The following is a 16,220-nucleotide window of genomic DNA, read 5'->3' on the forward strand; positions in this document are numbered from 1 at the left end:
GCCTGTGGGAAGCCTGCAAGCTGGTCATGTAAGCCCCTCCCCCAAAACTGGGGAGGAGGCAGAAGACGTAGGAGGCATCAACCGGGGAACCCCCAGGGGAAGAAGGCTCAGAGCCTGAGGATTGGTGGTGGGACAACAATGAGTGGTCAGAGGGAGAAGACTGAGAGGAGGAGGTGTCAGAAGCTGGAGGGGCAACAGGGTTTAGTGAGCAGGAAGAGCCTGTGGCAGAGTGAAGTTTAGACTCTGAGGCTGAAGCAGAGGCTGGAGTTTGGGAGGGTCAAGAGGAGGTTGGAAATTAGGGGGGTCAAGAGGCTGCTGAAGAATCCAGGGAGTCTCCCCCTCCTGCTGCAACCAGCTCCTCTCCCCCACCCAAGTCTCTGAGAGAAATGAAAACAGCAGAACAGAGATTAGTTTTGTGCTGACACAGTTTGAAACTATATGGAGAAAACCTGAGAAAGGAGGAGCCTCACAGCTGTGTCATCTAGGCAAGACTACCTAGGAAGAGTTGCTGAGCTGTGGTTTGTTTCCTTGAAAATATTTACCTTCACTGGCCTTGCATGATTTATAGGGTTTTTTTGTTGCTGATCTATGCCTGACAATGGCCAACCAATAGGGTACTTTGCTTAGAGATCTTTTTCACCTACAGCCAATGGACGTTTGAGGAACTAAGGAAGAACCAAAAGAGGGTGAGTGGAAACTTTGTAAAGAAAGCAGATGGTAAACATCGGTTCTGGCAACACCTGTTAGAGCACCATTGTTAGCAACTTGCCTTCCCCCATGTTTTCTAATTCAGCATATTGCATGCAGGCTTGTCATCTGAAAAGGACTGTGTGCAGTTCAATATGTGCAGTGAATAGAGACACAAACATCAAAGCAGTTGAAGCTCTGGCTATTATTCATGAGCTAAGCAACAAGGTGTATTTGTTTCTGTTGTAGGGGATACTTAAGAAGAACAAACTGTACTGATTAGATGAAAAATCCATGGGTAATGGCAGCTGATGGAATGCTGTCAGGCTGAATATTTCCGTTCTGTTTTGATCTGAAGGCGAAGCAGCTTTAAGGCAAAGGTCACATCAGTTAAGAGTAGTCTTAAACACTTGAAAGACTCAGCACTGACTTACTGTGGTACAAAACCAATTTAGCTTCAGATGTGCTCTTAATGGCTGTGTCTGTCCCCCCGGCTCATCCGATTTTATTCAAGGTAACATTTTAGTTGAATTATTTATTACACATGCTTACATTGGTTGTAATCGTTTTAAATTCACATTTTCACTTAGTAAATACATATCATCCAGTGAAATTAGTTTCAAATTACTTACGCTTGGCTCAATAGCCAATGGATTTGTGCATTTGTTTACCCAGAAACTGTGTTAATGTGAATTTATTCCAGCATTTGGTCACAGTGGGTAGGACTGGATTTTACAGTTAGGCTGCAAGCCTATATACACTTTTTCCTGGGAGTAAGAACTATTTGAACACAGTGGGACTAAGTAAACATGCATACAATTGTGCTGTTAGTACACAGTTGACTTAGACCGCAAGCTTCCACATAGTGGGGTTGATAAAATCCTATTGCAGGACTCTGCTTGTTCTGACATTCAGAGGGGTGGGGAAAGAAATAATTCAAAAACAATTTTTTTCTTATCTTGAATGAGGAAGGTTTCAGTTTGTTGGAAAATCCATGGTGCAATAGTTTCATAGGGTTTTTTTGGGAAAAAAAAAAATGTAAGCAAACAGTACCCTGACTTATTTTCTTATTGGAACTAAGGATAAGCTCAAAAGGAACATGCTTTTCAGCTTGTTTCAGAAATCAAATGCTAAATTACATGTATTGGACTGTTATTTTATATGGAGGGTTGCTCTTTATTAGTTCTAGGTATTTTTATTCTACTTAAATATGTGTGTTTGCTTCTTGGACAAGTGTAAATCACCTGTTCTTTTGATGCTGTGAATGTTTTGAGCTGTGAACGCTTTGTGTCAAAATGTTATACCCATTAATATGCTGCCTCTTGCAGCTGAAATAAATAAACCAAACCAAAGCAAGTGAATGAATGTGTTGCACATCACACCCACATACACTACGACAGGCAGAACCATGTTTCAGTACCCTGGACTGCTTGAGTACCATGGACAGAGGGAAAGCCCCATCCTTTATTATCTTTATTATGCACTCTTCCCAACCACTCCACCTCACCAATACAGCATTTCTTTCTTAGCATAGTAGAAGTGTGGAAATAGGAAGTGTGACTCACTGGTCCTTTCTATTTTAGTGCTGGTTGCAGCATGCAAACAGGTTATTATTCTTTCCCGAAGAGCTGGTGTTTTAGGTAGATCATTCACTTTAAACTTACATTTTGAGTACAGTGGTTCCATGCTAAAGATTACCAGGATGAAGTAATAAAGCTAAAGGTAAAGGTAAAGGGACCCCTGACATTTAAGTCCAGTCGCAAACAACTCTGGGGTTGCGGCGCTCATCTCGCTTTACAGGCCGAGGGAGCAGGCATTTGTCTGCTTCCACAGACAGTTTTTCCAGGTCATGTGGCCAGCATGACTAAGCCGCTTCTGGCGAAACCAGAGCAACGCATGAAAACACAATTTACCTTCCCGCTGGAGCGGTACCTTTTTATCTACTTGCACTTTGACGTGCTTTCGAACTGCTAGGTTGGCAGGAGCTGGGACCGAGCAACGGGAGCTCACCCTGTCGCGGGGACTCGAACCGCCAACCTTCCAATCGGCAAGCCCAAGCGGCACAGTGGTTTATTCAGGCAGAATGAATGAACTGTGCACCATCCCATTAAAGACAACACAGGGACCCTCTGTGTTTGGGGATTCCCTGCAATCACAACTTCAAGAGATCTCCAAACTGGACTAAATGCATTTTAAGGTAATCTGGGGACATATATGCTATATGGGATGCTCCCATCTGAATATTATATTGCCAGATCCTTCTATATAGTGAGAAGGTGGGGAGGGGTATTACTCAGAAGGGTGGTGGGGATGGGTGATTGGCAGATAGCTGAGATGAGCCTGTTGACGACTCTTAACGACTGCAATAGGTCTTACAGGAAAAGGCAAGGGGTGAGAAGGTGAGAAATGGCTTAGTCATGTATAATATAATATAATAATATATAATATATCACCAGTAAATACCTTCAATCGACATGCATTATTCCCACCACCCTTAGACATTAGTTTGGGTATGATTAGGATTATGTGTACGACTATGGTTGTAGTTACAGGTAGGTAGCCGTGTTGGTCTGTCATACTCAAAATAAAAAAATTCCTTCCAGTAGCACCTTAAAGACCAACTAAGTTAGTTCTTGGTATGAGCTTTCGTGTGCATGCACACTTCTTCAGATACACTGAAACAGAAGTTGCCAGATCCTTCTATATAGTGAGAAGGTGGGGAGGGGTATTACTCAGAAGGGTGGTGGGGATGGGTGATTGGCAGATAGCTGAGATGAGCCTGTTGACGACTCTTAACGACTGCAATAGGTCTTACAGGAAAAGGCAAGGGGTGAGAAGGTGAGAAATGGCTTAGTCATGTATAATGAGATAAGAATCCAATGTCTTTGTTCAAACCAGGTCTCTCCATGGTTTTAAGTTTGGTAATGAGTTGTAATTCAGCAGCTTCTCTTTCCAGTCTATTTCTGAAATTCCTTTGTAGTAAAACAGCTACTTTGAGATCTTGTATAGAATGTCCTGGGAGATTGAAGTGTTCTCCTACTGGTTTCTCTGTTTTGTGATTCTTGATGTCTGATTTATGTCCGTTTATTCTTTGGCGTAAGGTTTGGCCTGTTTGTCCAATATAGAGAGCTGAAGGACACTGTTGGCATTTGATGGCATACACAATGTTAGACGATGAGCAATTAAATAGTCCCGAGATGGTATGTGTGATGTTGTTGGGGCCAGTAATGGTGTTGTCCGGGTGTATGTGGCAGCAAAGTTGGCATCTGGGTTTATTACAGGCTCTGGTGCCAGTGTCGGTGTTAAGTCTGGTTGTAGTATTATTGTGGGTTAGGAGTTGTTTAAGATTGGGTGGCTGTCGGTAGGCAATGAAAGGTCTTCCTCCCAGAGCTTGAGAAAGAGAACTGTCATTGTCCAGGAGAGGTTGTAGATCTCTGATGATGTGTTGTACTGTTTTAACTTGGGAGCTGTATGTGATGACTAGAGGTGTTCTGTTATTTTCTTTTTTGGGTCTGTCTTGCAGCAAGTTCTCTCTGGGTATCAGTCTGGCTCTGTTGATCTGTTGTCTAACTTCATCTGCTGGGTATTTTAGTTCTAAAAAGGTTTGTTGTAGATCTCTTAGGTGAGAGTCTCTGTCTGTAGAATTGGAACAGATGCGGCTGTAACGTAGTGCCTGGCTATATACAATGGACTGTTTGGTATGTTTGGGATGGTAGCTAGAGGCATGTAGATATGTTTGTCGGTCAGTTGGTTTACGGTATAAGGTGGTGTCTATGCGCCCATCCTGTATTTTTATAGTAGTGTCCAAAAAATGTATTTCTTGCATAGATTGATTCATTGTTAGGTTGATTGTGGGGTGAAAATCATTAAATTTCTGGTGAAAGGTGTCCAGGGTCTGTTGACCATGTGTCCAGATGATAAAAATATCGTCAATGTATCGCAGGTACAAGAGAGGTTTGAGTGGGTAGGAGTTTAGGAAACGTTGTTCTAAATCTGCCATGAAGATGTTGGCATACTGTGGGGCCATGCGGGTGCCCATTGCTGTGCCGCTGATCTGAAGGAACAGGTCATCACCGAATTTGAAGTTGTTGTGGGTAAGGACAAATTGGCAGAGTTTGGTGGCAAGGTCCGCTGTGGTTTTATCTGAAATGGTGTTCCTTATAGCTTGTAAACCATCGTTGTGTGGGATGTTGGTATATAGAGATTCCACATCCATAGTAGCTAGTATAGTATTGTTGGGAAGATTATTTAAAGATTGTATTTTCCTCAGAAAATCTGTGGTGTCACGTACATAGCTGGGAGCACTGATGGCATATGGTTTCAGAACAGAGTCCATATAACCGGAGACACCCACTGTAATAGTGCCAATACCTGAAATGATGGGGCGTCCTGGATTTCCTGGTTTGTGTAATTTAGGTAGAAGATAGAAAGTTCCTGGTCGAGGTTCTGTTGGTGTGTTGGTGAGGATCTGTTCTTGGATGTGTGGGGGTAGCTCCTTAACAATCTTGTTCAGTTCTTTCTTGTATTCTTGTGTGGGGTCTGAGTCCAATTTTGTGTAAAAGGCGGTATTGGAAAGTTGTCTGTGAGCCTCCTGAATGTAGTCAGTTTTGTTCATGATGACGACAGCTCCACCTTTGTCTGCTTCTTTAATTATAATGTCTGGGTTGTTTCTGAGATTATCTATGGCTCTCCTTTCAGCATGGTTTAGATTTTGTTGTAAGCGATGGTGTTTTCTGGTCACATCTGTTTGGATTCTGTGGCGGAAGCAGTCAATGTACAAGTCCAGTGTGGTATTGCGTCCATCAGGAGGGGTCCATGTGGAGTCCCTTTTTGTGTAACACTTTTTCAGTGGTAATTGGTGGTCAGTGTATATAGCCATTGTATATAGCCAGGCACTACGTTACAGCCACATCTGTTCCAATTCTACAGACAGAGACTCTCACCTAAGAGATCTACAACAAACCTTTTTAGAACTAAAATACCCAGCAGATGAAGTTAGACAACAGATCAACAGAGCCAGACTGATACCCAGAGAGAACTTGCTGCAAGACAGACCCAAAAAAGAAAATAACAGAACACCTCTAGTCATCACATACAGCTCCCAAGTTAAAACAGTACAACGCATCATCAGAGATCTACAACCTCTCCTGGACAATGACAGTTCTCTTTCTCAAGCTCTGGGAGGAAGACCTTTCATTGCCTACCGACAGCCACCCAGTCTTAAACAACTCCTAACCCACAATAATACTACAACCAGACTTAACACCGACACTGGCACCAGAGCCTGTAATAAACCCAGATGCCAACTTTGCTGCCACATACACCCGGACAACACCATTACTGGCCCCAACAACATCACACATACCATCTCGGGACTATTTAATTGCTCATCGTCTAACATTGTGTATGCCATCAAATGCCAACAGTGTCCTTCAGCTCTCTATATTGGACAAACAGGCCAAACCTTACGCCAAAGAATAAACGGACATAAATCAGACATCAAGAATCACAAAACAGAGAAACCAGTAGGAGAACACTTCAATCTTCCAGGACATTCTATACAAGATCTCAAAGTAGCTGTTTTACTACAAAGGAATTTCAGAAATAGACTGGAAAGAGAAGCTGCTGAATTACAACTCATTACCAAACTTAAAACCATGGAGAGACCTGGTTTGAACAAAGACATTGGATTCTTATCTCATTATACATGACTAAGCCATTTCTCACCTTCTCACCCCTTGCCTTTTCCTGTAAGACCTATTGCAGTCGTTAAGAGTCGTCAACAGGCTCATCTCAGCTATCTGCCAATCACCCATCCCCACCACCCTTCTGAGTAATACCCCTCCCCACCTTCTCACTATATAGAAGGATCTGGCAACTTCTGTTTCAGTGTATCTGAAGAAGTGTGCATGCACACGAAAGCTCATACCAAGAACTAACTTAGTTGGTCTTTAAGGTGCTACTGGAAGGAATTTTTTTATTTTGACTATGGTTGTGTAACATTATGATTTGACAACTGTTCTTCTTTCCTCTGGGGAGTTCAATCGGTACCATTTCAGTTCTACTTAAACTATTGGAGTGAAATTATTCCCCAACATGTTTTTCCCCTAGCCTGTGGCTCTCATCCAGATCCTCAATATAAATCTATGTTTTTTTAAAAAAAATGCTTATGCTGTTTGACTTTACCATAGGGAGATGAATAATAAAGAAATGCATTTCCCCTGTCTTTGTTGTGCTGAACACGAGAGCCGTTTCTGCAAAATTAACCTGTCACTCTCAAGCACTCAGATAAAGATAGGATAGTGCTCGAACTAATATGTGCAAGAATCCTACCTAAGGCTCCACGGAGCTGGAGACAAGTGAATGACAGTCCAAGAATCAATGCAATTGCCTTGTGATTTATTGAGATTTTTCCTTGGCCAGGATTCTCAATTTAATATCCATAGCAACCTTACGCGATGCTGTTCCATTTAGAAATGGAACACGGTCTGTGGAAAATCCACCGCGTTCAGAAAAGAAAAGCATTGCCCGGTACTTCTGTAAATCAAGTAGCTGCAAAATCTTCCCAGCAATGTATAGAGTTGTATTACACAGGATGTAGAATCAGCTATTGGAAAGATTTGGTGTCACCCCCTCACTGATGTGCTAGGTAGGGAGTTTCATTTAAAGAAATCATGGAGGAGTCTTCAAAAATATTACTCCCCCACTGCATTCTGAAATGGTACCATCCATAGTTCTCTCGTTCTCTCTCTCTCTCTCTGTGTGTGTGTGTGTGTGTGTGTGTGTGTGTGTGTGTGAGTGAGTGTGTGTGTGTGTGTTGCACAGCATAATTGGTTATGACAACCTTGGTGATTCATGGGAGATGAATCTTCCTGTTCTTCCTGGGACCATGTGCTCTTTCAACAAGCATATGTAAAGTCTGGGGGTGCTTTTGGATGCAGCTCTGCTCCTAAATTCTCAGGTAGCAGCTGTGAATCCCTTTTACCAGGTTATACAGCATCTCCTTCCTCAATATAAGACTCACTGACATCCATCATCGAAAATGACAAATGGACTACAGCATTGAGCTGTTCGCAGGGCTACCCCTGGAGATGTTCTGGAAGCAGCAGCTAGAGCAGAATGCTCCAAACTCATTTATTAAGTCTATAGTAGCTCATTTCTATTGGCTTCTACCACAACCAAGTCAAGGTGTTGGTTATTACTTAATCCCTAAATAACCTTGGGTTAGTAATGTATTCTGGAGCATCTCCTCCTAATGAACTTGCTTAGGAGTACTTCTCTACCTAAAGAATGGAATAGGGTGGTAGTAACGATATGCAGCTCAACGAGGAAAAAAGAGGAAGCCATGGAAGGATTGGCGGGACGCCGGGGGATGTGGAATAAAGATAACTAAGTTGTATGTATTAAGAATTTGAAAATGCAGTGGCGTAGCAAGGTCAGGTGGTACCTTTTGCGCAGCCAGAGTTGCAACGAAGAGTCTCCCTGCAGCCCTACAGCTGAGGGGGGAGCCAGTGGGCGGGCCGTTTTGGCAGTGGGAAGCCTGTGCAAGCCAAAGCCACAGCGTCTATCACAGATGTTGAGTGCCGCACAGCATTTTGTCACCCCCTTGGAGGTGACACTTGGGGCGAACTGCACCCACTGCACCCACCTTGCTCCGCCCCCGTGAAAATGCATAAATAAAATAAAAAGGAGTACTTCTCCACCTCTAGTGGAGCCCTGAACTGGACTTTCTACATGATGCTGCCACAACTTTGAAATCTGCTTCCCAGGGAGACCCGCCAATGCAGCTCATCACTAGGCTTTCAGCGCAGTGTTAAACCTGTGCTTTTTCAATCATTTTAATTTCTGCATGGTTGCCTCCTGTTTTTATTAATAGTGTCTTACTGGCCAACTTATTGTATTGACTGTAGAAATCACCTTGAGCAATTTTAAAGACAAACAGAAAGACGGAAAGGCAATGCCTTTTATAAATAAAATATTAGGATATCTGTAAAGTCAATTGCATGGCGAGGCCCCGGGCCCCGCAGTTCCCTTGGATAATAAACACACAGAAACAAATAGTTTGGGTTAATGGGGTAAATAAGGCAACATCTTTATTGGTTACAGATGTGAGCAGTTTGGCTTAGGCATTGGGTGAAACCAGACTATATCCTGAATTTTGCACGTCCGCAGGAAGTCTCTTAAGGGTCAACCACCGGTAGGGGGAGGCCTATGATATACATCAATTAAGAGCACCTCCAGGGTCCCCGCTGGGGTTGTGGCATGGCCCTAGCCCACGCCCAGGCTTCGTACAGGATCCACACCCCCGGATCCCTTTAATGGAATACCCTTATTGAAGAGGGGCAGGCGGAGGCAACAGTCTCCCCTCCCATTAACAAACTTACCCAATTCCTAACCCTACAAAGTTGTGATGATTGCTACAAGGTAGGCAAAAACTAAATGGCTGGTGCCAATTTGCCAAGTGGGGGAAAATCCTACCTGGCCCCAACAATAAGGCGACCGACATTAGTCCATAGCAAGGCCAAAGTCAAGCAACACATGAAAAGAGGGTGGGTGGGCTGGGTGATCCAATGAGGAGGTGAAAGGAGGCCGTCCCCCCCCCCCGTTTAAACAGCAAGCTGCTACTAGTGATGCAGCATAACAACATATCCATACTCCGCTGGCAGGAGAGGCTTCTGTACATGAGCTGTGAGACCTGATTCACAACCCTAAAGGAATACCAGGTGATCCTTCACAGGGAGCTGTGAAACCATTGGTCCACCTAATTCAGTGTGTACATTGACTGGCAGTGGCTCTCTAGGGTTTCAGGCTCAGTACATCCCTAACACTACCTGGAGATCCTGGGGACTGAATCTGGGACCTTGTGTGTCCAAAGCGCAGCCATTTCCCTTCTGGCCCGTTTCACCATGATTTTGTTCTGGGCATGCCCACAAACTTCTGACACTCCACAGATGCCACCACAATCTCTTGTCTGTCTTGTGAACCTGAAACAGTCAGGATCCCCCCTCTCCCCATAGAACCATGGGTAGAGGGAGATACCTTTGCACAAACATTTCCAAGCATGATCTACAAGCACCCTAACTTAGCTTTGGGAGATGCATCCACCATATTGAATTACTGCACCAATTTGTTAGAGTAAATATCCACTTAATAAGATTCAAGGGGAAAATATTCTTCAAAGGTTACTTACTCTAGAGAGACTGATTAGGAATATTTGCCAAACATAAATGGAAATGTTGAACTGCACCCAAATGCTATGATTAAGATAGCTGTTCAATCTGCTGGCACTTCTTCCATTCTTGTAATGGCCTGGTGCCCAAATGAGACAGGCAGGCAAGAAATATACCCAATAATGCTGTCATCGGATATAGCAGAGCAGTGACCTCATAAAGTTAGCGATTTCCCCTCCCAAAAAGTAAGTCACTTTCTTCTGTTCCAGCATATCACACAGCCTTCCCCATAATTCAGTTTACATACATGGCATTAAAAAAAAAAAAAAAGCAATGGTGAAGGATTTAAATGGAGAAGGAAGTGTCAGTTATCCTAGCATGCTTCTTTAAAAGAAACAAGTTCTGTTAGTTATTTTAATAAAATGATACCGTAGAAAGACAGATAGGGATCTCGCACTTCCCTCCAAGTAATCAGAAGCTTTCCTGTGCATCTAGCCATCTTAACTTGTCTACATCACTATAATGCATGCACTTAAAACAAAAACCTGAAATGGGATTTCCTAAAGGGACATGCCATCTGAAACAGAGAAAGATGGGGTACTATGAGCCGAAACCTGCCCCTGAAATACACAACAATACCACTAAGGCGAGTTTCATCATTTCCGACTCATGAACATTATTGTTGTCACTATTCATTGTGTATTTGAATTATGTATTTTCAAATGTTGCAAATTGCTCCTGGGAACATGTTTGAAAAGTAGGGTAAAAGCGCCTTTAAAAATTGTATTGAATAAGGCTGGTTTTATATTTATGGAGATTGTTGATACATTTATTGAAATCAAGGAACGCAAACCTTTCTAAGGAAAGATTCTGCTTCCTCTTCTAGTGGAGTAAATCTGAAACTTCTTGGTGAAAATTAATGAAGTTACATCGGTTTTACATTTGGGTAAATGGCAGTAGAGCTTTACTGTGCAATTCTTGAATGGGTGCTAAAGCATAGTTTTGATTTGATTTTACAGTGTGGAACAACTGTTAACAAAGAGCATACTGTGTGTATTATCACTGCAATGAAGCCATCATGACTCTTCTGAATTTCAATGCAGTGAATACTATGGTTCACACTGGGATTCTGAACTGGCCAGTTTACAATATGCAGCCAGTAGGTCAAAATGTAGGTTTTAAAATGCCTTGTTAACACTGTACTTCCAGTAAGTGCACAGGAAGAGCATTTCAGTTGCACTGCACTTTGAAAAGCCCTTGCTGTGTTCTGTGGCAGGCAATACGTTAAATTCATTGTCATCTAGACCCTTCTGAGGAAATGAACTAGGCCCTCAAGACAAGGCCATTTACAAAGGAGGAGAGAGGCCATAACCATTTGCAAATGGTTCTTCTCCCTACTGGGACATCTGGTTTGCATGCAGGTTTAAACCCCAGTATCTCCAAGTAGGCCTAGCAAAGACCCCACCTGAAATCCCAAAGAGCTGTTGCCAATCATTGTAGTCAATATTGAGCAAGATGGAGAGTTTGCCTGACGTAGCATAAAACAGCTTACTCTGTCTCTATGAGCTGATGTTGCAATGTGCCTGGTTCATATCTAGCAAGCTCAGCTCTTGGGAAATGTGGCTTAATGCACCCTAGAACACGCACAACATTCTCTCACAGCTGTCTGTCTATTTCTCCACCTGGACCATCATTGTCTGCTGTGGTTCTACAGGGTCCCAGACAGAGGTCTTTCTAATCCCTTGCTACCTGAACATTTCAACTGGAGATGTCATGCATTGCATCTGAGAGCTTTTGCATACTACTCAATTATGGCCAGTTCTCTTTGTCCATGGAGTTTTCTTAGCAGGGAGGAGAAGGGGACGACAGAGGGCGAGATGGTTGGATAGTGTTCTCGAAGCTACCAGCATGAGTTTGACCAAACTGCGGGAGGCAGTGGAAGACAGGAGTGCCTGGCGTGCTCTGGTCCATGGGGTCATGAAGAGTTGGACACGACTAAACGACTAAACAACAACAATTATGGCCAATATCCAATGCTGTCTGCCATTACAGATAAATTCCTCTTATGAATCAAAAAAAAATTCTTGGGTTCCACAGACCACCGTTTGAAGCAATGGACAATGGCACCTACATACCCTCCAACATTTCTCCAACGAAAATAGGGATGTCCTAAGGAAAAGTGGGACATTCCAGGATCAAATCAGAAACTGGGGCAGCTTCTATAAATCCAGGACAGTCCCTGGAAAATAGGGACGATTGGAGGGTCTGCGCCTATGTTACTGATGCTTCCAAAATGAGATAGAAACAAATGCCAGGTTTGAAACAAGCACCAGTTCTCATTACTGATTTTTTGTGTGAATTATTTGGAAGGATATGTGGATGACGTAGGATATGTGGAAATGGCCATTCACCTCCTGACAGCTGCTAAAATGCTGATTCCAACGTACTCGGGAGTGGGGGGAGAATCCCCTCTTTCATTAGAATGGACTTTCAGAATATAGCAGTTGACAATAATGCATAAAGTAACATACTATGTCACAGCAAGAGATGATGCAGTGTTTGAGACCAAATTTGTTGAAAAATGGGCAGCTTCACCACCTTTTGAACTGAGAAATTCAGTGATGAAATCAGACTGTATTCTTTGGTTTGAAGATGAATTGTATTAATCAACTGGAAAACAATTAATTGCGATGGAAACAATACAGCGGTACCTCAGGTTAAGTACTTAATTCGTTCCGGAGGTCCATACTTAACCTGAAACTGTATTTAACCTGAAGCACCACTTTAGCTAATGGGGCCTCCTGCTGCCACCGCACCGCTGGAGCACAATTTCTGTTCTCATCCTGAAGCAAAGTTCTTAACCTGAAGCACTATTTCTGGGTTAGTGGAGTCTGTAACCTGAAGCGTATGTAACCTGAGGTACCACTGTAATAACATTTTAAAAGAAAAGAAAAAAGCATACTAGATGAAATGCTCCATTATGATTTGTTAGCATTTGGTTATGAGATGTTGAATTATTTAGGTTTGCTTTCTTTTTGAAAGCACTGGGCATTTGAAGCTGTCTTATAGCAAGGCAGACAACTTGTGTATGCAGCTCCGTATTTTCTGCCCCATTTCATTGTGGCCGGTCTCACCTTTGCTAGCTCTGCTATCAGAGTTCTTAATCAAAGCTACCAAGATTTCTACTCTGGATCTCAGCACATGCTCTCCCACTGAGCAATGATCTTTCCTTAAATACAAGGTTACAGATGAAAGTTGCAATATTTTTCTGAGCACTGAGCAGCGTATGTTCCATGAAGAACTGCTGTACCTTTGCTGTTAAAGGTTAGGAGAAAAATCTCCAGGATCCATTAGGCTGGTTCACACATCACTGTAAGCCGTGGTTAATGACTTGCGATGAACAAACAGATTGCACCCACTTCGCTTCTCCTGTAAGCACAAGGAGGAGGAACAAGACATAATTCTTAGCTTAGTGTGATACCAGAATTCTGGGACATGGTTTGCACTGCTCATAAAACCCACAACCAAGAAGCTAGGAACAAATCATGGTTGGTTCGCAGCAAAATAAACCACAATCCCTGGTTCACATATAACATTAAGCCAAATATTGTGACTTGTTGCTCTGCTCTCATAATGAAATTAAAGTATGTTCATGCTAAGCCATTAGCCATGGTTCTTCTGGATGTGTCAATAAAGCCATTATCACATTAAGAAGAGTGTACACTTTCTGGAAACCACGAAAATGAAGCATTTCAGAAATGAGCAGCCTTCATAAATATGAATCGTTCAGAGTATTACAGGAATTACTGTGTTTTTCACCACTGACTGATCCCTAAAGAGTCTGGCTAGGTTTCAGTTATCAGAACAGAAAATTACTATTTATAGCCCTAATGCTGCAATCCTAAACACGCCTACCTGAGAGTAAGTCCCATTAAACTCACTGGGGTTTACTTCTGAGTAGGCAAGTATAGGACTACACTAATGATTGCAATAAATAAATAAAGATGTTGAGAACCTGGGGTGTCGTTTTGCTCATGTGAACTGTGTGTCATCTCTCTGGTGCACACCTGCTACACAGTCCGCCATCCTAAATACAGCCCTTGGGTTATCCATTTATTATATCTTGCTTTTTCATCTTCAAGAAGAGCACCAGCCAACACCTCTGTAGGAAGCAAAGCATTCAACTGCTACTCACAGCATGCATTAACTAATACCGGCATACACAACCTGTGATCCACCAATATGAACACAGCCCACCAGCCATGTATGGCTGCTTGCCAGGGGCTTTGTAAACCCTCCTGGTTATGTGGCCTGTTTGGAATTGGGGGGAAACAAACAGGGGAGGAGTGGTGTCTCGGGGTGTGGAAGAAAAGGTCTTTCTTCTTCTTTTAGAAGTTCATGTTGTGTTTGGCTTGTTTACATCTGTTTCATTTCAATTCCATTTCATTTTCACTTGTTTCATTTTGGCATTGCATTAGTCATTTGGTGAGGTTTTTTAAAAACACTTTTAGCCACTGCTTATATCAAAAGCAGAAATGGGCCAATGTTCTTACCAGTGCTTTTTTTTCTAGAAAAAAAGGTGTTGGTACTCACCACGAAGTTGTTACAGTAAGTGCCACACTTTTAACCCATGCTTTTCTTCTAGAAAGAAAGGTGTCAGTACTGTATACCCTTGAATACGAGGGGTGGGGGACTCTGGTTCTTACTTGATATAAGTTAGCTCTCTTGGTTCAAGTGAGTTAAATTTCAGAAGTTAAATACTAGTCTCACATTTATCTCCAACCTTGATATGTGGAAGATATCAGTATCCTAATGTGCCTTGGAAACATAATTATTACGGCTTTCTATGAAGAATAACAGGATACGGTTAGAGATCTGTAGCCTCTACGCTTTGTAAGAAGTGAGACTGAGAGCAGTGCAATTGTCCTGAAAATTATAACTGTGGGAAGGTGCCAAAAATTCATAGTATCAGAACTTGCCCTGGCTATGTGACAGAACTCTGCTCTGTTATTGTTTCAACATCCCAATATCCCCTGGGTTTCTCTCCGCTGGAATTCTGGCAGGAATTCTGGCAGGAATTGTAGATTTTCTCACACTGGTGAGAAATTAAGCACAATATGCCATCACAATAATAACTTTAAAAGCAAAACAAATCACTCACTGTCTGTGTTCTCGTGGAAATTTTATTACTATTATTATTAAGTGGGGAAGAAATGAAAAAACAACAACTACACAAAACCAAAATACCATTCCCAGTTTGTTAAAGTAATAATAGGTGATACCCAAGCAAGCCACAGCTCACACAGGAAAGGCCACAAAGGAAAAGCAATTTTGATCATCCCAAAGGACAGACTGCCAAACGGGAACAACAACACCTCGCCCGTATTTCATCAAAAGGGTTGTTACACACAGTATCCCTCGAATTCAGCAAAATCCCTAAATACAGATGATGAGAAACACATCCCTCAGCTTTCAAAGCATTTTGGAAATGCATTCAGAGAACAAAGGCCGAACGAGCTTTCTCTCCTCCACCCCACCCTCACTCTTGACATAAGTAGGCCATCAACTTTAATGAAATGATAACAGCAAAATGCTGGATCTAAGCCAGCATTTTAAAACCATGAGCTGGAAATATAACGATGTTGCCAAGAATGTAAAAACAGCCCTGCCAGAGTCTCTTGACTTATATTTGGACATCATATTTAAAGACAGAGCATCCCATAATAAGCCACGCACTGCTATAGCCTGGGGCTTTAAACTCTTGTAGTTGTAGCACTGCCAAAGTTTGCTTTACTTTGTAAAATTATTCCTGAGCATGGAATTATGGTATACCTCCCCCCCCCCAAAAAAAAACCTCACATGGAAATGAGCTATGATGTTTACTCTCTGATACATGACCACTCACACCTATTATAAATTATTAGCTTTAGAACAGTGCCATGCCGAATATTTGCCATGATCCACTTTTTGTACCAAAATACATCCCTTTAGAAGTGGAGACCTGCTCATGAAATTAGACCACCCTCGAACTGAAAATAGAAAATGCATTACGTTATCACACTGGCAAAACAACAACAACAGCACATTCATCACACAGGCTAGGACTGCAAATAGCATGGTGTCGTGGATCATTACAGATAACCACAGCATTGCCCCTGCTTTTCAAAATTGCGTTTGCACTGCTTAAAGTGCTATGGGATGGAGAGGGCATCTTTCTGACAGGCCCTTTAGCTGCTGTCTATCAGGGGAACATAGTTTGTCTAAAACCTAGGGATAGGGAGTAAGAAATTGGGGGTTGTGGAATGCAATAAGAATTACTGTGGGTTTTCAACTGATTGTGTGGGCCCTGAGATGGATGTGTGT

Source organism: Podarcis pityusensis, assembly GCF_964106645.2.
Source record: "Podarcis pityusensis genome assembly, chromosome: 17".
Classification (NCBI taxonomy): domain Eukaryota; kingdom Metazoa; phylum Chordata; class Lepidosauria; order Squamata; family Lacertidae; genus Podarcis; species Podarcis pityusensis.